This window comes from Giraffa tippelskirchi, chromosome 8 (genome assembly GCF_054371585.1).
Source record: "Giraffa tippelskirchi isolate mGirTip1 chromosome 8, T2T-mGirTip1v1.2.pri, whole genome shotgun sequence".
In the NCBI taxonomy this organism is placed as follows: domain Eukaryota; kingdom Metazoa; phylum Chordata; class Mammalia; order Artiodactyla; family Giraffidae; genus Giraffa; species Giraffa tippelskirchi.
In genome coordinates this window covers 90,103,042-90,130,692 of record NC_137282.1, presented here as the reverse complement: position 1 = coordinate 90,130,692, position 27,651 = coordinate 90,103,042, and the positions used below count along the sequence as shown (strand labels likewise).

At 36.9% G+C, this 27,651-nt stretch overlaps 1 long non-coding RNA gene across 1 annotated transcript in view; it reads left to right on the top strand.

Annotated features, from left to right (window-relative positions):
* Nucleotides 1-27,651, top strand: part of LOC145517995 (uncharacterized) — a 62,071-nt gene that overhangs the window by 22,073 nt on the left and 12,347 nt on the right. The window contains exons 3-6 of the long non-coding RNA XR_014062483.1: nt 3,033-3,184; nt 9,090-9,256; nt 9,628-9,780; nt 24,362-24,391. This is a non-coding gene — a long non-coding RNA (uncharacterized LOC145517995). The remainder of the gene's footprint in view (nt 1-3,032; nt 3,185-9,089; nt 9,257-9,627; nt 9,781-24,361; nt 24,392-27,651) is intronic.

The following is a 27,651-nucleotide window of genomic DNA, read 5'->3' as shown; positions in this document are numbered from 1 at the left end:
TCCCTCTTGAAATGCAAACATGTTGTGGAAATTCATGAGCAAGTTCTACATGTACCAAGTGGGCACTGACTGACTCTGAGCCTTCCTTCCTGGTCCATAGACAATTACCAGATTGGTACCTTTGGTTGCTAGTGAGTATTCGCCTGGAAGATCCATCAAGATCTTTTCATCATTCTCACTCACTCCCAACCCACGTCATGCTTGAACCCATTTATCTTCCAGCATCTATTGGGATTTTAGTTGTGGCAGTGTCTCCTTAGATCCTTTAGTGCCAATGAAAATTAGGGATGCAAATATTATGGTGACATGGAAAGTTAACTAATATACTGTGAAGGATGTACTTTTCTCTTTATTTCTTGAGCCTGCCCAAATCTATGTAGGATTTTATTCCCTTTTTATCTTGGCTATTTCAGGACCCTACCACCCATGTTAAGAAAAATGTCTCAGTATAAATTCATTCTGGACATTATTAGAATTTTGCAAGTCCTTCAGTTATCTACACTTACCACCCATGGCTCCAGTACCTCAGCTCCAACATTTCTGAGCTTGAAAATTATTGAACATTTCTATTTATTTCCCATGGAGACCCTTTTTGCTTATGAAACCATATGTTGTGTGCCCAGCAATGATTGTTTTATACCATCAATTTGATCTCTTCTTGTGTATCTGTTCTAGAAATTCCTCGGTGCTTTGGTGTATCAATGGTGGTCTTTATATCTTTCATTAGTACTATGGGTTTTCTTCAATTTTATAAAAATTTTCTTTGGATTTTCAGTGAGATTTTTTTAAAGCAAGAGAAATAAATGGGTGAGCTAATTTCATCTTCTTGGAACATAGCTCTAGATTTAGAATAGTTCTTACAATTCCCTCAGAAATAGCCCATCAATCCTATTGCAGTTATTTTTAAAACAGATTTGTTAACACATTAAGTCAACATTCTTGTGTTCATTTAAAAACATTGTACATTTTTTGTACATTTACATTACCTACTATATTTCTAAGCAATTTTTTGAAGACCCAAAATAACGTTTTGGAGGTCTTTCTTCCTCCTATCAAGGATAAAGCTTATTTTGTGTGTATGTATATATAAAGGCTTATTTTATGTATATCTATATACACACATATATGTATACACACACGTGTGTGTGTCTATGTATATAGAAAACATCAGTAGCAAGTTACTAACACAAATGCTAATATTGGAAAACCCAAGTGACAAGGAGAGACTTAGTATTATTTTTAGCTCTTAGATCCAGTGGATTTTGACATAATTGGAACATACAGAGACTCTTAATCTTTGACAGGGTTTAATCAGTTAAATCCTCATCTTCTGCCTTGTGGGGTGCTTCTCCAAGGGCAGAACACAACTCAAGACCCACAGGGAAAGAAGGAGAAAAATTTGGCCAAGGAATACAAATGGGATATCTATGACCTAATTGCAGAAATATTTTAATTCTAGTAAATTAAAATTTGAGAAGTCTAAAAATCATGAAGTACCATCTACACTTTGATATATATAGATGATTTGATGCAGTGATTGTGACTAATTTTTATGTATTATTGAATGCTAAATGAATTCATATATTATTTTTGCCTTCATTTTTTGTAGCAACAAGCTGTAATTATTTTATATTGTATTTTGAACTATATGTATATGTATCATTACATTTTTTTAATCCAGGAAGAATACTTGAGTGCCTTTATTTAACTAAATTTGAATGTAAAAGTCAATTTGCACTTCTTTATAAATAACACTCTTATTTAGAATTATGAGTTGTGAAAGCATTGATGATTGTTCAGTTCAATTGCTCAGTCGTGTCCGACTCTTTGCGACCCCACGAACCACAACACGCCAGGCCTCCCTGTCCACCACCAACTCCCGGAGCCCACACAAACCCATGTCCATCGAGTCGATGATGCCCTCCATCCATCTCATCCTCTGTCATCCCTTTCTCCTCCTGCCCTCAATCTTTCCCAGCATCAGGGTCTTTTCCAATGAGTCAGCTCTTCGCATCAGGTGGCCAGAGTATTGGAGTTTCAGCTTCAACATCAGTCCTTCCAATGAACACCCGGGACTGATGATTGTAGTTCAACTGTATTTCAGGTACCCTCAAGAGGTCACTGGATTCTACATTGGTTGCCTTTAAATACAATTTTTTATAACACTAAGTGGTCTTTTTTGTCTTTATGGAAGAAAGTCTATTCGAAAACATTCAGAATAACTTGTACTTTCCTTTGTCATAAATTATAATGACAAATGAATTACTATTAAAACAGTTCAATAACTTTTTTTCAGAAGAACTTCTGATATTAGTAAATCTTCAGAATCCCATTTACAATTTAAAATCTGGGGACTTGGAATTATCACAAGAAATGCTGGAAGCCTACTAGATATAATGCATTTTATTTAAATTTCATAATACCAGAATTTCAAAGTACTTATTTAGTACTCTGTATGTAAAATAGCCCTAGATCTTAAAGGGAAAACACAGTCAGATTTGAAATCAAAATGTAGTCTTTGGGAAAGCTGTTAGGACTCAGTGATTCCTCTTTCATTTTGAGCTTTTAAAATAGTGACTGTTTGTAATGAAAATAAACAACTATTTGAGAAATAATAATAAAAGTTCATTGCTACAAGTATGAAGTGCTGATAATCTAAAAGGGGAGCTGAACCATCAAGTTTCTGCCAACATACATGGTTTTGAACAGTCATACATTCTAAGTAGGATAAATGAGTTGGGAAGAAAAGAAAATTTTCAGGGTTGATTTACTTCAGAATTGATTGGTTTGATCTCCTTGCTGTCCAAAGATTCTCAGGAGTCTTCTCCAGCAACACAGTTCAAAAGCATCAATTCTTTGGCTTATTTATATATTGCTTACTAAATCTTTTGAAATAGAAATGGAATCTTCTATTATAAAATAACATCTAAAATATTTGCTTAGTTTTCATGGGATATATAAACTTCTGATTGAAATCCCAAACATTTATTTGTAAATACATAAAGAGTATTTTCCTTTTCCACTATTTGCAGCATCACCATTTTCAACACATGAAGTATTCTTTGGAGAGGGAAGTTTTAAAGGAACAAGAAGGCATAGTGTTCTCAACCTGTCTTGCATATACAACAGCAACTGCTTGAGAATGATGATGCTTTAAAAAAAAATGGCACTAGTGACTGAAAATGTAAGTGTGCAAATTGTTATACTTATCTGGCTCTTTTCTAATTATTATACCATCTCAATTGGAATATGTTTATTTATCTCTTTCATTTTTAATTTCCAAATGTTCATTCTTACCTCATCTGTGGTTACAGACTGTAGTTGTTTATTTTAAGTTGATGTCACAAAAGAACAAATTATCTGTATTGCTTTTTGAAAAGTGCATTAAGAACAAATCATGATGTAGCTTATGGAAAAGGAAATAACTTACAGAGAAAAATAGTCAATTATTTTGAATTACAAAGTAAAGTCCTTAAAAATATGTGGGCATGCTAATCAATAAATTAGCAGATTTAAAATAAAAACTTTACCATTACAAATGAAATATCATAATTCCAAACATCTTGATTCTTAATTTCCAAAGATTCAATTGGTTGGATGAGTGTAAAGATAATCCAGTTTCATTAATTTGTAGATTTGTAATACATTAAAAGATCATTGTCAATTACTTTTTGCACATTTTCCTTTAATTTTTGTGCACCTACAAAAAATATTGGAATTTTCTGAGAGCCTGTGAATGTGAGACTAACTAAAATTATAACTATTCTTTATTACCTTATATTGGATAAACCACAGTTGGTAAATTTGAATGAAATAATTCAAAATAAAAGTATGATCTACTGGCAAGTTCCCCATGCCACAATCTGTAAATGCATATGTCATATACAAATTAATACAGAGAACAATATATCCTAAGTATAAACTCGATAGTCTCCTAAATTCCTATAACTTTATTTTTCTCTTCTATAGCTACAAGGTTTTCTGTCATTCTTCTAATCTTGTATTCATACTCCTGTATCTGATTCAGCTCCTCTTTGCTATTGAACAGTTCAATTTGCTCTTTTCTGCTGGTTTATCTTCACCTCCCTTTTACCTCCTCAGCTTGTTCTTGTTTGACTTAGTTGTTAGCCACTGAATCTCTGTTAATTTATGTCCTCATCCTCTGTTCTCGTCTCCAGAGGGAATGGAATCAGGTAGTTCCCATTTCTCATTATGTCTGTCATACTAAAAAAATAAAAAATAAGAAATCCAATTAAATTAAGACAATGTAGTATTATCTCAATTAGAGTAAACATTCTTATTTCATCTTGATAAATACATTTACCTAATATCAATTACCAAATAGTTTTCTTCTAAATAGACGATCAAAGCTATAGTTGACTTGGTTGTCATTGTAATGAATACAGAAAAGCAATGAGTTAGCATTTTACTCAATGCCAGTAAAGGTGTATTTGCATTAATATGTCTTTAAATTTGACTCATAGTGTTTATGAGAAATTCATTTATTTTTCCCCAGTAAACTCATAATGCAATTTTATTCCAGCCATTTTAAATAAAATAGAAACAAAATTTAAGACACTCTAAGATATAATATGCTGAGTGGTCAATGACATTCACTTAGCATTTCCTAAAGTAAATTATGTTGAGATTGAATTCAATGATTCAGGAAGTCTTATTAGAGCTTATTCAGGAAGTCTTATTTGCGTACATTTGAATGTACTCAAAATGATAGACTACATCCTATTTGTGCTAGAATATTAATTCTACAATTCTCTTATGAAATCTCACCTATGAGCAGATGCATAATAGAGAATACAGAGGAAATTCTTTTTTAAAAAAAATTACACTAAAACTCTCTTTGAATTATTTTATGAGGTTTGATGTATTGTGAATTATAAAACTGGTTTCAATATGAATGAAAAAATGAAATGAAAAATAATTTTTATATAGTAATTTTACATTTAGGAACAGTAAAATACATTTTTTAAAAATATAACTAAGAGCAAAATTCTTGCATTGTCAGGAAAAATAGTATTTAGGGTTTTAATTCAGCAGTGCAAATATATCAGACAATTACTCCCATTACTTCTCTTTACTAATATAAATACAGTTTTTAAAGATGAAATTTGGTTCTTCATTCTTTATCCCAAAATATACACTGATAGATAGAGTAAGGAGAGATATTTGGGAGACACCAAAAGTACCCAAGAGAAATCTATTAACAGAAATAGAAAGTAACAGCACACAGAAAATAACAGTTTTGATCTCTTTATTCTGAGGTCAATTTTCATGCATTTTTGTGTGAGAAATATGAATAAAATAAAATTTTTACTATTTGCTCATTAATAAAGCTTTAAGGATGAAAGAAAGAGTCTGGGCTTTCTAAAGGATCTCAGAGGATACTAAGCAATATTTTGCCTTGAGAAAATGTCTGATGATGATCTCAGAAAACTGATTCAAGTATGCTTTAATTGTGATTGAGATTCAGACAGAGAATTTTGGCAAAATGACTACCCATTTTCCAATACCCATTCCCATTCATCTCTGACAGATATGATAGTGAATTATATAACTGATTTTATCATGCCAATTTTTCTTTGGTATCAAACCTGATAAAGGCAAAATAAAATATTTAAAAATTGTATACCAATTTTATGATGAATATAGACACAATATTTAAACATCACTGTGTGGACACAAGGACTCCGTGGGCTGATATCACACTTGGAGTAAGGGATTCTGCCCACTGGCATGTAAAGCTTTTAGGTTGTATATCCCAGAGAGCACTAGCTTCTCCCCTAATATGATCATAGACAAGGCTGAGGTCCATACCTATTGATGTAGTTGTATGATACGGTAGAACCTTAGCCTACCTCTAATGCTCCTTCAGATTCATGATTGAGGGAGACTTGAATTGATGGCACTTGGTTGTAGCCCATTTGTTGCCCATTTCCTTAGAGTGTTTATAGGAGGCCATCTCCCTCTCATGAAGGCCAGTGGTCAAGCGACTGGACTTGGAGAAGTTAATCCTGAGCTCCAAAACCCAGTGAAGTGTTTCAGTTGTGTCAAATGCAGCACATTAAGTTAAAAGAGAAATGAAGATTGATAGTTTTATAAACATGCATTCATTTGCCTCCCTGTTGTTCATTCACTCAATAATGTCTGATTTCTTGTGACCCCATGGAATGAGCACACCAGGTTTCCCTGTTCTTCACCATATCCTGGAGCTTGCCCCAACTCAGGTCCATTGAGTCAGTGATGCCATCCAACCATCTCACGCTCTGTTGTCCCCTTCTTCTCTTGCCCTCAATCTTTCTCATCATCAAGGGTCTTTTCCAATGAGTCGGCTCTTTGGATCAGGTGGCCAAAGTATTGGAGCTTCAGCTTCAGCATCAGTCCTTCCAATTGATATTCAGGGTGGATTTCCTTCAGGATTGATTGGTTTGATACCCTTGCAGTCGAAGGGGCTCTCAAGAGTCTTCTCCAATACCATAGTTCGAAAGCATCTATTCTCTGGTGCACAGCCTCATCTCACATGCTAGTAAAGTAATGCTTAAAATTCTCCAAGCCAGGCTTCAGCAATACGTGAACCATGAACTTCCAGATGTTCAAGCTGGTTTTAGAAAAGGCAGAGGGGCCAGAGATCAAATTGCCAACATCTGCTGGATCATCGAAAAAGCAAGAGAGTTCCAGAAAAACATCTGTTTCTGCTTTGTTGACTATGCCAAAGCCTTTGACTGTGTGGATCACAATAAACTGTGGAAAATTCTGAAAGAGATGGGCATAACAGACCACCTGACCTGCCTCTTGAGAAATCTGTATGCAGGTCAGGAAGCAACAGTTAGAACTGGACATGGAACAACAGACTGTTTCCAAATAGGAAAAGGAGTACATCAAGGCTGTATATCGTCACCCTGTTTATTTAACTTATATGCAGAGTGCATCATGAGAAACGCTGCACTGGAGGAAGCACAAGCTGGAATCAAGATTGCCGGGATAAATATCAATGACCTTAGATATGCAGATGACACCACACCCTTATGGCAGAAAGCGAAGAACTAAAGAGCCTTTTGATGAAGGTGAAAATGGAGAGTGAAAAAGTTGGCTTAAAGCTCAACATTCAGAAAACTAAGATAATGGAATCTGGTCCCATCACTTCATGGCAGATAGATGGGGAAACCGTGGAAACAGTGGCTGACTTTATTTTTCTGGGCTCCCAAATCACTGCAGATGGTGATTGCAGCCATGAAATGAAAAGACACTCCTTGGAAGGAAAGTTGTGACCAACCTAGATAGCATGTTAAAAAGCAGAGACATTACTTTGCCAACAAAGGTCCGTCTAGTCAAGGCTATGGTTTTTCCAGTGGTCATGTATAGATGTGAGAGTTGGACTCTAAAGAAAGCTGAGTGCCGAAGAATTGATGCTTTTGAACTGTGGTGTTAGAGAAGACTCTTGAGAGTCCCTTGGACTGCAAGGAGATCCAACCAGTCCACCCTAAAGGAGATCAGTCCTGGGTGTTCATTGGAAGGACTGATGTTGAAGCTGAAACTCCAATACTTTGGCCACCTGATGCAAAGAGCTGACTCATTGGAAAAGACCCTGATGCTGGGAAAGATTGAGGGCAGGAGGAGAAGGTAATGACAGAGAATGAGATGGCTGGATGGCATCACTGACTCAATGGACATGGGTTTGGGTGGACTCCGGGAGTTGGTGATGGACAGGGAGGCCAGGTGTGCTGCGGTTCGTGGGGTCGCAGAGTCGGACATGACTGAGCAACTGAACTGAACTGAACTTCTTTATGGAGCAATGAAGTCAAAGCTGGATTAAAGCAAGTTTGAGAGAGATGGGGGTATAAGAACTGGAGGAAACTAGCAGAGAAACTATTTATAAGAATTTTCTTTTTTAAATGGAAAAGAGAAATGCATGATAGCACATGTGAAATCTAGAGGACTTTTTCTTTATTTTTTCTTTCTTTTTTTTCCTTCCTCCCTCCCTCCCTTTCTCCCTTCCTTCAATCTTTCCTTCCTTCCTGAATTCCTTGTGCAGGTCAGCACATTTGTTTGTGATTGGAAAGATATATTAAAATGAAAAGTGAGGAACTGATGATTCAGGAGACAGAGTGGACAATTACTGAGTAATTGTCTTTGAGTGATAGCAGAGATGGCATCCAGTGCAGCAGTAGAAGCATTGGTTTTAGATAGGAACCCTGACAGCTTTTCAATAATGACTCTAGTAAAGATAGAATGATTTGCAGAAAAACAGGTAGCTTGATAGTTACTGTCATGGTATCCTGTGAAAATTCTCTCCTATTGCTTCTGTTTTCTCTGTAAAATAAGAAGCAAAGTTTTCATCTGAGAGTGAGCAGAAAGATGAGTAATTGGAATGTGAAAACTGTAAAAAAGGTAGTAATCAAACAACTCTACTTCTAGAGAGAAATTTTCTGTCCCTATTTTTTCACATTCAGTGATTTTAGAACTGTATATATATATAATTTTTCTGGTTTGAAATGGTTGTCTCAGATTAAAAATTGAACTTTCATTTAGCATTCATAAACAATGTGGCTTATATTATTTTGGATCAATGGTTAGCTTTGGTTATAATTTCTGACAGCAGTCACTCTTTAATATATTATCAAGTTCTTCAGTAACTGTTATGTAGGGCCAAATAAACTCAGTTGACATACCTTGGGGTACAAAATACTATGAGTAAAAGAGAGAGAAAAATTCATGTAATTGAGGAGGCTATGGAAAGATCTCTTAGAAGAAATGGCATATCAAGTTTGATCTATCATTGTCATTGTGCTTAGTCGTTCAGTCATGTCTGACTCTTTGCAACCCCATGGACTGTAGCCTGCCAAGGTCTTCTGTCCATGGGAATTCTCCAGGCAGCAATACTGGAGTGGATTCCCATGCCCTCCTCCAGGGGATCTTCCCAACCCAGGGACTGAACCCAGGTCTCCCACATTGCAGGCAGATTCTTTACTATCTGAGCCACCAGAGAAGCCGAAGAATACTGGAGTGGGTAGTCTATCCCTTCTCCAGGGGAATTTCATGACCCAGGAATCTAACTGGGGTCTTCTGCATTGCAGGCAGGTTCTTTACCAGCTGAGCTACCATTGATAAAAAAAAAAAAAAAAAAAAAGATACCATATATGAGAGAAAAAGAAGACCCAACACAGAATCGGAGAAATGTTTATAATTAGAAAATCAGAAGAGGAAAATAAGAAAGGATGATTAGAAAGAGAAGAAATCAAAGGTGAGAGGACACATTTCAGTTCCTCTAGTTATCGAAACATTACTCTAATGCCGGTTATTCTGCTATGCACTGGAAACTTAAGAGCCAGCCCACACCTCTAAGGCATTCACATTCCAATGGGGAGACTTAATCAGGGATTTCTTCCATAGTTGGACAATTTTCTGGCAAGAGAATCCTGAACACTTTTTAAAGGAGACAGTAAAGAGCCAGAGAATAAGAAAATTGTAATGTGTTGAAATGTGAGCTGTTTAGTCCAGGTACTTAGACAAGTAAAATCTGGCTATTTTGTTTAATTCGTTTTATGTGGAAATGACCTTTAGCTGACTGCTTTGAATATCTACCTTTTGTTTATGCTTACTCCATGTTCTCAGGACACAGAAATTCCTTAGTTTCGAAGCTGTGAAAGTTCTATGTGAGCTGTTGGGCTGATTGTACTAGCTTAAGTAACCTTTGAAATTTTGCCACTCAGTGGCGCATGAGGCAGTTCAAAATGGAATTCTCTTAAGGCAAACTGGGACCTATTGGTGAGTTGCATCAATCAACTACTATTGAATTTTATTTGTTTCTGTAATAAAGAGCTTTCTTGTTATAAAAATGTTGCCACATATAACTTGATTTAAAACAAAACTCCATTAGCTGAATGTCTACATTTACTTGACACAATAATTCAAATTAAAATCTTATTGCTGAATGAACTTTCTCCCATAAAGCACTGCAAATTATTTTCTTCTTCTGTATAGTAACTGTTGAAATGTAGAGAAAGCTTAAAAATGTCATCAAAAAAAATATTACAGGCATTTAATACACATTAGCTAAGATTTTATGGTAAGGATTTTTCTCCCCTTGCTATGTGAAGTCCTGCAATATTTTTGGCTTCTCTAATTTTCATTTGGCAATCCTTGTAGTGGCAAAGTTTATCTACTGGTTGGACCAGTCTTCTTTGTTGCTTTTAGGAGTGTCTATTCTCAGGCACCAATGACAGGGTTGCAGGCATCTGACCTTGGCATGACTGGACTCAGTGTAGGACTCAAACTCAGATCCGAGACTTAAGTCTCCTGGTCCAATGCCTCACCTGTTACTTAAAGGCTATATTGTTCCTTACTAATGTAATCTATGTGTTTGCTTAATTATCTTGGCATATTAGTTAATATCACATCTATCTTAGTAATTAAGTTAAGCAACTCTGAACTTCCTACAGAGAAGGCAATGGCACCCCACTCCAGTACTCTTTCCCCATGGACGGAGGAGCCTGGTAGGCTGCAGCCCATGGGGTGGGGAAGAGTCAGACACGACTGAGCAACTTCACTTTCACTTTTCACTTTCATGCACTGGAGGAGGAAATGGCAACCCACTCCAGTATTCTCGCCTGGAGAAGCCCAGGGACAGGGGAGCCTGGTGGGCTGCCGTCTATGGGGTCGCATGGGGTCGCACAGGGTCGGACACGGCTGACGCGACTTAGCAGCAGAACTTCCTAACGCATGTCTTCTGAAATATCTTCGTTCTTTTGTCAACATCAACATGGCAATCTAGTTCTGTCACTGTCTTCTAACGTGATTTGGCGATAGAGTCATGAGAGCTTGTAATCCAATTTAATTTTAGGATGCAGGAGAAAAAGAAAGACATTCTTCCTATGGTTTCCTAAACTGTAACCTTACATACCACTCTGAAACTAAATGCTGGACTCCTAGATTCCAAGCTCTTTTCTGAAACAGCTCTTTTCATTTACATACAAAGGCAACATTTACATAGGGCCACAGTGGGTAGAACAGGAAGGATTTTCATTGTGTGTAAACCAGCCTTCTCCTACTGCCTTTTCTGCTGTGACTTCAGATTAAGTCACTGCAATTATCAGAAATATTTCATATTCCATTTTATGATGTGGTAGTCTGGTATTTCATTTTATTCCTTTCCTCCTAGGACACTTCTTGGTTTCCTTTGCAAATCTTTTTATATCTGTTAAAATATAGCAAAAATAGCAAAAGAAAAAGGAGAAAATATTGAAACTATCTGTTGGCATGCAGTGCTGTGGAAACACAGTATTTGAAACTTCAACTTCATTGGGAAGTATAGTAAGAATTTGTGAGTTTTTAAACACTAAATCAATAAGTAAAACTGTCCAGGTCATAGAATAATTTAATGTTTGACAATACAATCATGACAGCAGAATAAATAATATTCTTAAAAGAAAGAAATGTATATGAAGCCTGTTACAAGTTTCCAGAACCCAATATCATCATCTGCTTTTTGTGGACTTGATATAACATAGAAAGGAAAAGTTAAGACTTGAAAAGATGAATTTAATAAAGTCACAATGCATACTTGAATTATTAGAACAAAGCGATAGATGTTTCCAGCCTAACTTTGACTACAATGTTTATACAAACCCTCAACCCCTTACCTCATGGGAGCATTTCACTTTCTTCTCTTCTCATACCAGAATATCATAATAGATAAGGGCAGAGACTGTGGGCTCAGACTGCTGGATTTAAATCCCATCTCCACTACCTGTTTGTAATGAGACCTTGGGCAAGTTAAACTCAGTTTGTCAAGCTATAAAATAGAATAATAAATTTATCCATGTCAGTAATGTTAAACAAGATATTTCAGGAGTACAAATTATAACTGAGTGGACTTGTTTTGTATATAAGGAATGCTGCCTAATAATGGTTTCTAATAGTTCCTACTGCTAAACTACATAGGGGAACAATATACTTGTGACACTAGACTTTTGCTGCTTAACTCAGAACCCACAGCTGCCCTTATGTGGAGCAGTTGTGGGTTCAGAGTCTCAACCTTCCTCTCTGAATCAATACAGTAAATCAGATGATAAAAATGCAGTTCTTCAGAGTAATGCAATCCACAAATATATTTAATTACTCATAAATCATGATTCATCTTAAAGCTTAATGTGATACCTGCTAGCAGAGAAATTTAATCAGTTTATCATTGTTTGAAATGTGTTTATCTTTTGAAATAAAGGGCAGAGTTCATCTTATAAAATATTGAGAAAATTAGATTAAGTAATAGGCTTAAGAGCATTATGAAGTCAACAGTTGGAACAAGGACTGAGGACTGAGGACTCCGGATTCATGGCCCTTTTATTTACCTCTCAAATAATATTTTGCCTTATATCATTAACTACATACAGCTTCTTTGTGGTTTTGTTTTCTGTATAGAAATGTAACCCAAAGTTTGATTATCTGATTAATCTGTAGATAAAGTTATAGAGATATATATTTAAGTAAATAGGTTCTATTTACTTAAAGAGAAATAATCACTTTAATTTCACTAGATGTTAGATAGTTTTTTACAAGGATTGTCAAAGATACAGCATTTGGTATCTATTTGATCAATATACTTTCCCATATATTCCTTTTTGTCCAAGAACTTACATATTTATTTAATTTGTATGTGGCCTTGGGTGAATGCATTTAATTGATCCTATAATATAGTAATGTAGGTTCTTCAAGAGTTCTTTGATGAGAATCAAACACATTCAGAATTTACTCTATTTTTAGAACTAATGATGTTAATATTGGTATTATTACAATACCCTTTAATTGTCAATTGTTTACAGTTTTCTGGACACTATATGTCTTAGGTTGGTGGTGGCCTTGGAATGAGGGTCTTTCTGCTAGTGATTTATTGACAAAGGGCTCCTAGATGAATCCACTAAGGGGATGGGGTAAGAAGAGGGGAAAGTGAAAGGAAGGCAACATGGATAGATTTAGGCAAAGCTCTATGGAGGATAGGGCTTCCCAGGTGTCACTTATGGTAAAGAACACACCTGCCAATGCAGATGTGGGTTCAGTCGCTGGGTTGGAAAGATCCCCTGGAGAAGAAAATGGCAACCCACTCCCGTGTCCTTGCCTAGAGAATCCCATGAACAGAGGATCCTGGTGGGCTACAGTCTATGGGGCTGCAAAGAGTCAGACAGGACTGAAGCAACTTAAACACATGCGCTATGGAGGCCAGCATCTCCTTATTCTACAGGAGAAGTTTGGAAACTTATGTATCTTGATATCTTATGCATCCTCAGGTGTATTCTGATTTTAGATGAGGGAGCTGTACAGTCAGTCGTTGTTGATTAAAGATCTTTGTGAGAAGAATGCAAACTCCCAGGCTTTCCACACTTTCACTCTGAATTAACAGCCCCAGCAGCCTGTGGGCAGTTCTCCACAGCTGGGGGAGGAGTGCAAAGGAAGCTTAAAGAAGATCCACAGAATTTATCTCTGTTCCCTTTGTATGAACTAAATATTACTATCCAAAATTTAGTTGAAAAAACTGAAGGGAGTTTGGCAAACTGTTTCAAATGACACAATAATGAAAGGAGTTGGATATGAATAACTTTCAGTTATTCACAGTGATAATTTGTCTCAGATTCACAACAATAAATTTATTCAAGGCGCTAAAATAAAGGTAATTTTTCAAATGCCTCATAAACTTTCATAACATGGATGAGAAAGTGATAATATATGACTTAATACATATTATTCCTGACAAAGCATTTTCAGAAATGTTAAATCCAATTTTTTAACACTTCCAAGTAAAATAGTGTGAGGTTGCTGCAATTAATTGTGTAGAAATTGTTAAGAGAAGAATTTCAGAAAAGCATTAGTTTCAGAATCAGTTTAGGTTAGTGATCACTTTCTGATATGATGTGAAGGAATTTACAAAAATACGCAAAACATTGGGACCTGGGAACCATCATTAGATGCTGGCTTCCCTGGTGACTCAGACAGTAAAGAATCTGCCTGCAACATAGGAGACCTGGGTTCGATCCCTGGGTGGGGAAGGTCCCGTGGAGGAGGGTATGGCAACACACTCCAATATTCTTAGCTGAAGAATCCCATGGGCAGAAGAGCCTGGCGGTCTACAGTCCATAGGGTTGCCAAGAGTCAGACGTGACTGAAGGGACTGAGCACTCATGCACACATCTGGGCTAAAGGGCAAGAGACTCATTTAAAATAAAAATCTCCTGAGTGGGGTGCTTATAGTTTACAAGAAGTTTTCAAGAACAATATCTCACTTATTTCCCATAATGTTCCTCTGCTATATTTATTTTTTATCATTCTTATTTTATACATGAGAAAGTTTAGGATCTAAAAGTTAAGAAAAATTTTCATATCGTCTAGTTTAATTAGATTCCTGATCAGAGTCCAGGTATTTTAACTCGAGAGTGCAATAGAACACTGCTGTGGACATTCTATGGACCAATGTATGCATGACATGTCTATAGTGTTCAGTGTGCTTTGTATCAGAAATTGACAAATTGTTCATATTAAAGCAGTGTGTGTGTGTTGAGAGGGGTGGGGGGTGTAGAGGGGGTGGAGAATTATTTACCCTGTTAAATGTCTGAGGAAAACCAATATTCTCTCTCACAAGAAAAATTCACATATACCTACATTTTTTCACATATACCTACATATTTCACATATAATTTCAGTAGGTTTTATGACATGTGAGTGTCCATGCTAATGAATTTGGTTTAGAAAACTTTTCAAGTCTGAACATCTTAGAGCAGGATGAGTAGGAGACAGAGGCCTGAGGAGGATTCACCACACGGTCACTTATGAGAAACCTGGAGTTCAGGAGAGATGGAAGGAGATATAGAAAAAGGTAGTAAAGCTTCATTCTTAGGTTCATCTGAGTTCAGAGATGTATCTGAATATTGTCATTCAGATTTGGGGAAGAACTGGCCATGATCTTCTACTTTCTTCAAGGTAACATCTGTGATTTCCCCAATAGGTAGAATCTCTGTATTCTGATCATCCTACCATGTGTACACATGTGCTTGTCCCACCCTGATTTGTCACTAGGGCCATAGGTATCAGTATTCCAATAGAAAACCAACAGCATGTTCACATTAAAATAATTCAAAAATTATTTTATTAAAAACATATTTACAAAAATTTAGGAAAACTACAGAGAATAATGCAGGACCTTAGGGTTATAAAGAGTGTAGTTATTAGCTAATTAGGGAAGGGTGGAGTAGTCACTAGAAATTGAAAGCAAAATTGTTGTGTAAATAGGACTGTCTTAAAAATAGTTAAGACTTTGGTCCAGAAACTTTGTCAGTCTGAGACAATCACTCAGTACAGGATCTAGGGGGAAAAGTATTCTCCCTGCTTTCTAGGCTCTCTGATTTTATTCACGGGCTTCTCATTGTCCAGCCAAACCCAACGGGAAGCATGAGAGAATCTCCTGCCATAGTTCAATCAGGTCATTCTTTGAACAGAAAGCAACTTTCTGGATCCAAAGGGGCAAACAGAACACATCTAGCAAAGAAAACAAGAAAGCAAGTGTATATACACACACTCACACACACCACTCTACTGCTCTTGCCTCAGTCAAGTCCTGTGTATCATCTATTCGAGGTAAAGTTCAAGTTGCTCCTCTTTACGAAGTCTTTTCTGATGCCCTGCCCCAAGCTGGATCTAAAGGAGGTCCTGAAAAGTCATCCTGCTTTGAGCTAAACCACTACTAGGGCACTTGATCTGCCTTCCACCTTATTTATAATATTTTTCTTCAGTTTTATCTTCTTTATTAATTGAGAAGTATCTTAAATGGAGGGGCTGTGTTTTATACAGTTTTGACTCTTTCCCAGCACCTCAATAAATGTTTGAATGATAGATTGAAGGCTCTGAGAATTTAGTTTTGCCTGTCTTAAAGTGGGATATAATTATGAGTACCTTTTCTCTTAAAGCCTATATCTTGTCTTTTTCCGATTTTTTCTTTAAGCTTGCCAGATTCAGAAGCATTTTATCTGTTGCTTGGATACTAATGTTTTCTTCTATGCTTTGTGAAAAGACTCTGCAATGACTTTCAAACAGTTTGTTCAACCTTTTAATTTTCTCAGGCATGGAAGACATAGCCAGATGCATTCTAATTTTTATTTACTTACTATACTCAAATAAGATTAACATAATACTTTTTCATGTATTAATTTATTTTTTCACTCATTTAATACATACTTTGAGATGCATAAAGAATTATAATTGAATGTAGAAGCCATTCATTGATTATAAAGGGAACAAGACCCTAAGTGAGATCAGACAGGGAGAGTTTACTTCTGGTAAGGGGCAGGAGGAACGGCTTCCTTGGTAGCTGTGCTTAGGCGTGGGCCCATAGAAACTTTCTGAGGTGGTAATGACTTAACCTGAGCATCAGTGAAGATCAACTAGGCGATTTACACCTTTCTGCCCTTGTTGATACCAACTTTTTACTCTGCTTCTTCTCTCATCATTTCCCTATTTACTGTATTTCCCTATTTACCTATTTACATGTCAGATCCATAGATTGTTAGATTTAGTAGGAACCCACTTCAACCAATCTGTCATAAAAGTGATACCCTGGGAACAGAATTGATTCAAGAATAAACAGCCAATTCTGTTCTTGTTGTTCAGTCACTAAATTGGATCCTACTCTTTGCCACCCCATGGACTGCAGCACGCCAGGCTTCCCCATCATTCACTATCTCCTAGAGTTTACTCAAACCCATGTCCATTCAGTGATACCATCCAAACCATCTCACATCCTCTGCCGCCCCCTTCTCTTCCTGTCTTCAATCTTTCCCAGCATCAGAGTCTTTTCCATTGAGTTAACTGTTCACATAAGGTGGCTAAAGTATGGGAGCTTCAGCTTCAGCATCAGTCCTTCCAATGAATATTCAGGGTTGATTTCCTTTAGGATTGACTGGTTTGATCTCCTTACTGTCCAAGAGACTCTCAAGAGTCTTCTTTAGCACCACCGTTCAAAAGCATCAATTCTTTGGCATTAAACCTTCTTTATGGTCCAGCTCTCACAACTGCACACGGGTACTGGAAAAACCATAGCTTTGACTATACGGACCTGTGTAGGCAAAGTGATATCTCTGCTTTTTAATACACTGTCTAGGTTTGTCATAGTTTTTCTTACAAGGAGCAAGTGTCTTTTAATTTCATGGTTGCAATCACCACCCACAGTGCTTTTGGAGCCCAAGAAAATAAAGTTTGTCACTGTTTACAGTTTTTCTCAATCTATTTGCCATGAAGTGATGGGACCACATGACATGATCTTCATTTTCTGAATGCTGAGTTTTAAGCCAGCTTTTTCACTCTCCTCTTTCACCTTCATCAAAAGACTCTATAGTTCTTTTTCACTTTCTGCCATAAGGGTGGTGTCATCTGCATATCTGAGGTTATTGATATTTCCCCTAGCAATCTTGATTACAGCTTGTGATTCATTCAGCTCAGCATTTTGCATGATGTACTCTGCATAGAGGTTAAATAAGTAGGGTGATGGTATATAGCCTTGATGTACTCCTTTCCCAATTTTAGACCAGTCCGTTGCTCCATGTCCAGTTCTAACTGTTGCATCTTGACGTGCATACAGGTTTCTCAAGAGATAGGTAAGGTGATCTGGTATTCCCATATTTTGAAAAGTTTTCCACAGTTTGTTGTGATCCACCTAGTCAAAGGCTTTAGCATTGTCAATGAAGCAGAACCAGATATTTTTCTGGAATCCTTTTAATTTTTCTATGATCCAATGGATGTTGGGATATTGATCTCTAGTTCCTCTGCCTTTTCCAAATCCAGCTTGTACATCTGGTAGTTCTTGGTTCTTGGTTCATGTGCTGTTGAAGCCTAGTTTGAAAGATTTTGAGCATTACCTTGCTATCATGTTAAATGAGCACAGTTGTATGGTAGTTTCTTTATTCTCTAGCATTACCCTTCTTTGGGATTGTAGTGCAAACTGACCTTTTCCAATACTGTGGCCATTACTGTGTTTTCCAACGTTGCTGGAGTATTGAGGCCAGCAGTTTAATAATATCACCTTTTAGGATATGAAATAGCTCAGCTGGAATTTCACCTCCACTAGCTATGTTCATAGTAATGCTTCCTAAGGCCCCCTTGACTTCACTCTCCAAGATATCTGGCTCTAGGGGAATGATCCTGCCATCATGGTTATCTGTCATTAACACCTCGATTGTACAGTTCTTCTGTGAATTCTTACCACCTCTTCTTAATGTCTTCTGCTTCTGTTAGGTCCATATCATTTCTGTCCTTTATTGTGTCCATCTTTGCATGGAATGTTTCCTTGGTATTTCTAATTGTCTTGAAGAGATCTCTAGTCTTTCCAATTCTATTGTTTTCTTCTATTGTTTTCCAAGTCTATGTCCCAACCACTAATGCCAAAGAAGCTGAAGTTGAATGTTTCTATGAAGACCTACAAGATTTTCTATAACTAACACCAAAAAAGATGTCCTTTTCATCACAGGGCTTGGAATGCAAAAGCAGGAAGTCAAAAGATACCTGGAGTAATAGGCAAGTCTGGCCTTGAAGTACAAAAGGAAGTTGGGCAAAGGCTAACAGAGTTTTTCAAGTGAACCCACTGATCATAGCATATACCATCTTCCAACAACGCGAGTCAACTCTACACATGGGCGTCACCAGATGGTCAATACTGAAATCAGGTTGATTATATTCTTTGCAGGGAAAGATGGGGAAACCTTATACAGTCAACAAAGACAAGACCTGGACCTGACTGTGGCTCAAATTATAAGTTCCCTTATTGCAAAATTCAGACTTAAATTGAAGAAATAGGGGAAACCACTAGGTCATTCAGGTATAACCTAAATCAAATTCCTTATGATTATTCAGTGGAAGTGACAAATAGATTCAATGGATTACATCTGATAGAGTGCCTGAAGAAATATGGATGGAGGTTCGTCACACTGTACAGGAGGCAGTGACCAAAACCAACCAAAAGAAAAACAAATGGAAGAAAGCAACAATGGTTGCCTGAAGAGGCCTTGAAAATAGTTGAGAAAAGAAGATAAGCAAAAGGCAAAGGAGAAAGAGAAAGATCTACTCAACTGAATGCAGAGTTCCAAAGAATACCGAGGAGAGATAAGAAAGCCTTCTTAAGTGAACAATGCAACTCTATTCTAGTTTTGTTTAAAAACCAGATCTTTTGCCTTCCATGCCAGAGTTCATGTTGCCCACACTCCCCCTCCCTCCACCAGAGATGTCTAGTTACTCTTAGAAGGCTGAGGAGAAGGATGCTAAAGGCATTTGAAGATACAGAGGAGTAGAAGGAGTAAATATTTCACAGCTGACATGAATAAATCTACAGTCCTGACTGGTTTCTTAATACACAGTATGATCTGTGCAGATTCTAAAAGCAGTAATCTTGATAAAGCTATAAATCATAATAATAAGAGACTCATTTTTCCACCCTGGAAGTACATTTGAATCTTCTTGTAGATCATAAACCTGAAATCTATAGGAACTAGATGAAGAATAAGATTTAGGAATGAGTGGACAAGCCAAATATTTTCAAGAAGAAATGAGAAATAACCTATTATAAAAGTGGTGATACAGAGAAACATAAAGTATGTGACTTGGCACGGCTCTTAGATGGAAATGGAAGTTCTACACATGGCAGGGCTTTGGCAGGTACTGAAACATTGTCTTATTTCTCAAATTGATTTTAGATAAAAAGCAATGAAATTATTCATACTGTTAAGTCCACACTGTAACTTACTGGGGCAAAAGGTTAATGTTTATAAAAGTGAAAAAGGAGGCTACATATACTATAGAGGTGTTTACTTTTCATAAAAATTTCCTTCATTTATAGCAGAAAGCACAGCCCTATTTTTCATTAACTCACTGAAATAGCTTTTACTAAAAATTGAAGTGGCATCTAACCACATCCCAGTGATCTCTAACACAGATTTATAAGGTGAGGTATCATGTTTGATTCAAGAAGTTCTTTTCCTCGTTTTTAAAAGTTTTGACAGTCCCTATATTATTCAGACTTCTTAGTTTTTATTTAATATCTTTTTTCTGTTCCAGGATCCCAACTAGAATATCACATTCAGTTCAGTTGCTCAGTCGTGTCCGACTCTTTGCGGCCCCATGGACTGCAGCATGCCAGGCTTCCCTGTCCATCACCAAATCCCGGAGCTTGCTCAAACTCATGTCCATTGAGTCAGTGATGCTACCCAACCATCTCATTCTCTGTCATCCCTTTTTCCTCCTGCCTTCAACCTTTCTCAGCATCAGGGTCTTTTCCAAAGAGTCAGTTCTTTGCATCAGGTGGCCAAAGTATTGGAGCTTCAGCTTCAGCAGTCGTCATATCACCTTGGGATTCTCTTCTTGCCTTTGTTATTGCTGAGCATAAAATTCTTCTCTGCTGCTTAAATTATTCTCAAATGTTCTTAACTGGAATAAGGAAGATAAACATAGATAAAATGTGTGAAGATCAGAGTGACAAGAACAAAATTGCTTATATTTTATATTTGTATTACATCTGCTTCACTAATTCAGTGCCTTGGCTTTCGCTTCCTGGTATTTTTAATATGAATTGAATTTACAAATCAATTTCAGTTTAGAGATACATTACCATCTTGAAACATAAGAGATCACATGTGAGGAGGCTGTGTATATGAGCCAGGAAGTCCCAAAGGAGAGTCTTTCTATCTGTGTCATGGAAAAGCAACTTAACAATGTTCAAGCCTTTCACTGAGTCTGCCAATTACATTTTAGCCTCTAGGTTCATTCAAAAGCATCACAGGAAAACAAGCAGCTCGTGTCAACATAGCTAACAAGACAGAATTAATACAGTGTATGTTAACAGCACCTAAAAAACATCATACTTGTGACACAATGTTCAAAGCAAAGACATGCTAAGGAAACCATAGAATTAAATGAGGGATTACTTTAATAGAGTTCATTACTTTGGGTACATCTAGAATCAATCTAGTATTGGAATATATATAGATATATATGTACTGTTGTTGTTCAGTCACTAAATCGTGTCCAACTCTTTGTGACTTCATGAACTGCAGTATGCCAGGCTTCTCTGTTCTTCACTATCTCCCAAAGTTTGCTCAAACTCATGTCCATTGCATTGGTGATGCCATCCGACCATCTCATCCTCTGTTATCCACTTATTCTCCTGCCTTCACTCTTTCCCAGAATCAGGGTTTTTTCCAACGAGTAGGTTCTTTGCATCAGGTGGTCAGTACATACATATATACATCTATAGATATGCAAATATTCAATGACTCATTTTATACTATATATGAATGATTTTCCAAGGCTCTGACAAAGAAGTGACACAAAGGTGAATGCAACAAGATCTCTATATTTAGAGGAAATTATGATGTAGTAGGGGTTTTATACACATGGACACAAGTAATGGACAAGACAATGTTGTGAAAGGAAATTCTGAGTGTGAGCTGAGTATGAAAATGAATGTTCTCAATACTCTAAATTAGGTTCTCTGAATAAAAAGGTCAGTGGTAAATTCTACCCTGGCTCAGCACTGAGATTTGAAGAGCAAATCCGGATGGAACAACCCAAAGGTAGCCTACAAGAAAGGACATTTTGAAGTTACAGTATACTGCCTGTGAGGAATGAATGTTGCTTCTTTCACAGATATCAGACCAATAGGTATCTACTAAATATCCCTAATACCTAAAGAGTCTATTAGCTTCATAATGCAAATGGTAAAAAAACAAAAAAATCAGCCATTGGTGACAATGTAAGAGAGCAAAGATAGATTTCTTGGTCTGTTAGTTAGAAATATTTCTCATTTTCAGCAGTAGCATATTTAAAAGCAGAGACATTACTTTGCCAACAAAAGTCCGTCTAGTCAAGGCTATGGTTTTTCCAGTGGTCATGTATGGATGTGAGAGTTGGATGGTGAAGAAAGCTGAGCGCCGCAGAATTGATGCTTTTGAACTGTGGTGTTGGAGAAGACTCTTGTGAGTCCCTTGGACTGCAAGGAGATCCAATCAATCCATCCTAAAGGAGATCAGTCCTGGGTGTTCATTGGAAGGTCTGATGTTGAAGCTGAAACTCCAATACTTTGACCACCTCATGCGAAGAGTTGACTCATTGGAAAAGACCCTAATGCTGGGTAGGATTGGGGGCGGGAGGAGAAGGGGACGACAGAGGATGAGATGGTTGGATGGCATCACCGACTCGATGAACATGGGTTTGGGTAGACTCTGGGAGTTGGTGATGGACAGAGAGGCCTGGCGTGCTGCAATTCATGGGGTCGCAAAGAGTCGGACATGACTGAGAGACTGAACTGAACTTGTAATAGAGCCAAATAGCTAGTGAGTGTCTCCTACTCCATGTCGAATATCTACTTAATTTCTCTGTTATCATAGTTGACAAAGAAAAGACTGAGTATGAAGAGTAAGCTATAGTAGTAGTCTCTTTGCACTGACAGTGAAATATAAGATTTTAATATCTTTGAACTCTGAGTTAATATATATGTATGTTTCCTGAAAACAACAAAATCTGATAAACTCCAAGCAGCAGCACTGGGCAATGTAAAAAACACCGTATACCACAACCCAGGGTAACAGCAGAGCCAGTAAGTGTGTAGAACTCCCATCAGAGAAGCATCATCTCACTGGAGTAAGCACTTCCAGTAACCCCCTTGGTTTACTTTCTTTACAGCTCATCGAGTCTCTCCAGGAAGAGGAAATGGAATGGAGATGAAAGTTAAAGCATATTTGTATTTAATCAGGATTGATTTTCCTTATGTAGTCATGGCAAACATAGTTGCAGCTTTATTTAAAATAGCTTCTTTTGTAAATGCAAAATAATAGAATTGAAGCCACCATTCCATTTCATGTAGATAACCAAAGTTTATCTGTTTTATTCTTAAATTCTCACCAAACATAGATTCTATAGAAAAAAAAATGCAGGGAAATGAAAGCAGCCAGAAATAAATATAAGAGGCCCATGTAGCTCATTCAGAAAAACCTTGAGCTTAGTATGAAATTGAATGTGTCAAACTAAGGTATACCATTAGGTACACTAAATTGTTGCTACAGTTCATTAAGTCTTCCTACAAGACACTTTAATGCTATTTTATGAAGCTTATGTGGCCTTTTAAGTGTCCAGAATGATTTTAGTAACCACTACCAACTAAAAATTGTCACTTGCCATCTGGTTCTGTAAGAATGATGTTACTAGCCACTGTGGTCTCTGACCTTCAACATCCCTTGAAAGGAGTTCAGAGTAGAGATCAAGAATGAGGCACTCTGTGCTCTGGGAAAAACTGGCAGAATGGGCCTTCAGGTAGTTAGATATTTTCAGAAGATTTTATGAGCCCAATTTCTTACATTTTCTCATTTCTAGAAAAGCACTAAAGTCATTAATTGAGTCATCTTGCTGTGACTAGCAGCAAGCCTCTGCCACGATGTGTGCTTGACTGCACATACACCCCTTCACCAAAATCATATATATATTGACACCACCCCCCCCAGTTCAGAGCAGTTCCTCAGAGCTATCTGAGAGGCTGTCTCCCAGGCTGTAGTCCTCATTTTGCCCCAAATAAAACTTAACTCACAACTCTCACATTGTACATTTTTTCAACTGATACCAATATAATACTAGAGATAAGCGATGGTGACCATTGTCACTGACAAAAGGCAGAGAAAGAGGCGTAAGAAAGAAGGAAAGGAAAGTCTGAACAGGGGAGAAAACAATACTGAACAGTTAACTCACTGCATCCCAATGACTCAGGTGCCAGTTTAAGCACCGGTAGCCCATAAAACAAATACTTCTCCTTTGGTGCATAAATCAACTTTCACAAGTCATAGCTACACATTGCTGCTGCTGCTAAGTCGCTTCAGTTGGTTCCGACTCTGTGCGACCCCACAGAGGGCAGCCCACCAGGCTCCGCCGTCCCTGGAATTCTCCAGGCAAGAACACTGGAGTGGGTTGCCATTTCCTTCTCCAGTGCATGAAAGGGAAAAGTGAAAGTGAAGTCGCTCAGTCATGTCCAACTCTTTGCGACCCCATGGACTGCAGCCTACCAGGCTCCTCCGTCCATGGGATTTTCCAGGCAAGAGTACTGGAGTGGCTTGCCATTGCCTTCTCTGATAGCTACACATTAGACCTTCATAAAAAGGATCAGTATGGTTCTCCTGGCAAATACTTGCAACAAATCCTTCTGATTAAGAGTAACACTGCAGTGTGAACTCATGCAAAGAGTACGAATAGCACCAGTGACCCAACAGATAAAGTGGGAAGATGATGGATAGACACCTATTATGTTTGTAATTTTTAACTTATTTTTTCATTCTGTTGACAGACGTTTACTTGAAGAACAGAGATTTGCCAGGTATGTTGCTAAGCACTGTGGGTGTCAAGGTGACCTTGATGGGTCTCTTATTCTTAAGGAACATCACATCACTTTGTTAGAGATAGAAATGCAAAACTGCAACTTAAAATACAAAGACATTAACAAACCATTGAGAGAAGTCAGGGAAGGGTTTAGTGGAGGGAGGCCATAAAAAGATTTGTCAAGTAATGAAATTGTCAGTGATAAGAAAGTGGACAGATGAGAAATGAATTCCACGTATAAAAGACAGCATAATGAAACACATTGGTTTTAGTGACTATAGTAGTAGTTAGCTGTGTTAGATTTTCACTCCCTTCCACTCTCCTCTGTCTCTGAACAGTTATAGATAAGAAGAAATCCTAGCCATGAAAAAACACATTGTACATCTAAGTCTTCCTTTCCATTTATAACAGAATCACATGTTATTGATATTAAAAGGGTTGTATTGTATAAAAGTAATATTTGAGACCATTCAGAAACCAGTATAGAAGCAATCTGGGTCATAATTGTGCCATAAACTTCAAAACAGTAAACACACTTCAGTCTGACAGTATATAGTAAAATTGCCCATGTTTAGTCATTTTTCCAAAGCAAAATTCTGATCCTGGAGATTTTTTGAAAAAAATTTTCTCTGTATACCCATTATACAATTGAGGAATTGTTTAATATAACATGTTTTATAAATTGTTAAAAAAGAGTCAGTGTAACCAATTTAGAGTATTGAAATATGTGTGGATACTCCTTCCAAAAAAAAGTGGTTTTATGATTCAAAAAGAAAATGTCTAGATAATTTTGTAAATAATAATATACCTATTTATGCATATGTTACATATTAATAATTTAAGCTATCTCTTCGGATACTTTGCTGGCCCATGTAACTTTATGGTTCCTTGAAGCTGTGATTAATCACTTCTTCCTCCTCCTTCACTTTCAAATATAATTTTCTTAAATAGCACTTATTTCTGGTTGTTGTATGCTATGTTGGAGGATAATGGAAGTGCAAGTGGGCTGAAATTTCTGTATGAGTTTTTAAGAGACAAAAAGAACTTTTAAAATGTGATTTTGTTATTTTTGAGGTCAGAACTTTTATCTCCCCATCCAAAGCTGCACTACTTCAGATTAGTTCTGAAAGCGATGAAAAAAAATACCCTTTAGTGTCATTTTCCTTGAACTTCTCCTCTACTCATTTAACTTTTGCAAAAAAGAAAATCACTCATCATGTGTCAATTTGGAATTATATGCCAGAAATCTTATGATCTATGGCTCCTCCCATATTATAGGAGGATTTTTACAATCTTATTCATTAAGAATAAAGATGCTAAATAGTGTTCTGATACCTTAAGTAGTTGCTTACTGGTTACCCAATAAAGAAATTTCCCACCACCTTTTTATTAATGATAAAAGTGATGAATATATATCAGTATTTTCATTTTTTATTTATCTTACAGGTAAATATAAAGAACTCATTTCCTCATTACATTAAAATCTTTCTAATTTGAATTCTCTAAGGATTGACACAATTTTAGGTTTTTGAACCTCAACATGTTCAACCTTGTCTAGATTTCTTGATGGAAATGTCATGTGTTCCTCATGTAGAAGATTAAGTAGCTGTCCATGGGCTTAGAGCCCCAAATACAAGTCTCTCCCCTCCCATTCTGAGTTTTACTATTCATTGGAAAACACTTCCCACCTGTCTGGCTGTTTCCTTAAATATATGCATCTAAATTTCTAAATATCATACTTCAATGGTATCTGCTCTTATTTTTCTGTTTTAGATAGTATCTATTGATTTCCCACTATGGAATATGGGGATATAATTTTTTACTTGTTGCTGTTCAGTCGCTAAGTCATGTTTGACTCTTTGCAATCCCATGGGCTGTGGCATGCCTGAATCCTCTGTCCTCTGCTGTCTTCAGGAGTTTGCTCAAATTCATGTACACTGAGTCAGTGATGCTATCCAACCATCTCATCCTCTACTGCTCTCTTCTCCTTTTGCCTTCAATGATTCCCAGCATAAAGGTCTTTTCCAATGAGCTGGCTCTTTGCATCAAGTGGCCAAAGTATTGAAGCTTATAATTTTTTATACCACCACCCCAAATAAGTTTATTTCTTTAATTTTTCCATTGAGTTTTATATCATAATTTTGGGTAGGTCACAACCTAAGTTTACTCTATGAAGATTATGTAAATATTATCCACAACTGAACCAACAATGTGTGATAATTTTATTTCTTTTCTTTACTCCTTTCATGTTCCAGGAGTTAGCAATTGCATCATTTTTTATTTACTCAATTCTCTATTCTTTCTCTCACTAATCACCAAATTCTCTGCAATAATATATATCATTTCTTAATATATTCTAACAAATTTAGAAGTTAATAAAATGTATATTTTCTTCTTCTTAAAGATATTCCTCCTGAAGCCCTCTGTCCTCTTGTTGTGGTCTACTATAAGTGATCTTTGTGTCTGCTGCACAGATGTAATCCTGGAATTTCCTTCGTCTGTCTCATGGGTCAGAGTCCTAGTATCCCAGAGCCAGTGCTTTCCACTTCATTTGGTTTCTTCCTTATTTTGATAGAATGACCACGATTCCTGACAAAGGATTCGGGGAAATACATTTTCAGGAAATTACATGTCTAATAAATACTCATTCTATGCTTATCAGTAAATGACAGCATGATTATTTAATAATTCTAGTTTGGGAATTTTTTCCTACAGAATTGTGAGATTATTGTTTTATGTATTTCTTTTTTTTTTTTTTAGTTGAAATATAGTTGATTTTCCATGTTGTTTCAGCTTCAGGTATACAGCAATGTATACCTGGTATATGACTCAGTTACATATACCGATATTATTAACTAAGCTAGCTTTCTTTCTTTTTCTGTTGCTTTTACCTAATGCCTCTTTCTCTTCCATAATCCCATTTCAGGATACTGCTTTACCTTTACCAGTCATGTCCTGTTAGGCTCCCCTTGCCTGTCAAAAGTAGATGTTTTGGGGTCTGGTCTCTCAGGTGCAACCTTAAAATTTGAGGTGCCTATTGGGGCCTAATTCCTTTGCCCCTCAGGGAGAAGCTGAGGTTTTGAGTGCACTCTTGGTTGTGGGTTGACACACCAGGGGTGGGAGTTGGAACCAGATTGTATCTCAATCTCTCTTACTTGCTACAGTGTGGGTTTTCCGCCCTAGTTTGCCCAATGTGTATGAGTTGCTCCTTCTGGTTTTGTTTCCTTTCTCCAGAGGGAATTGCCTCATATGTAGCTA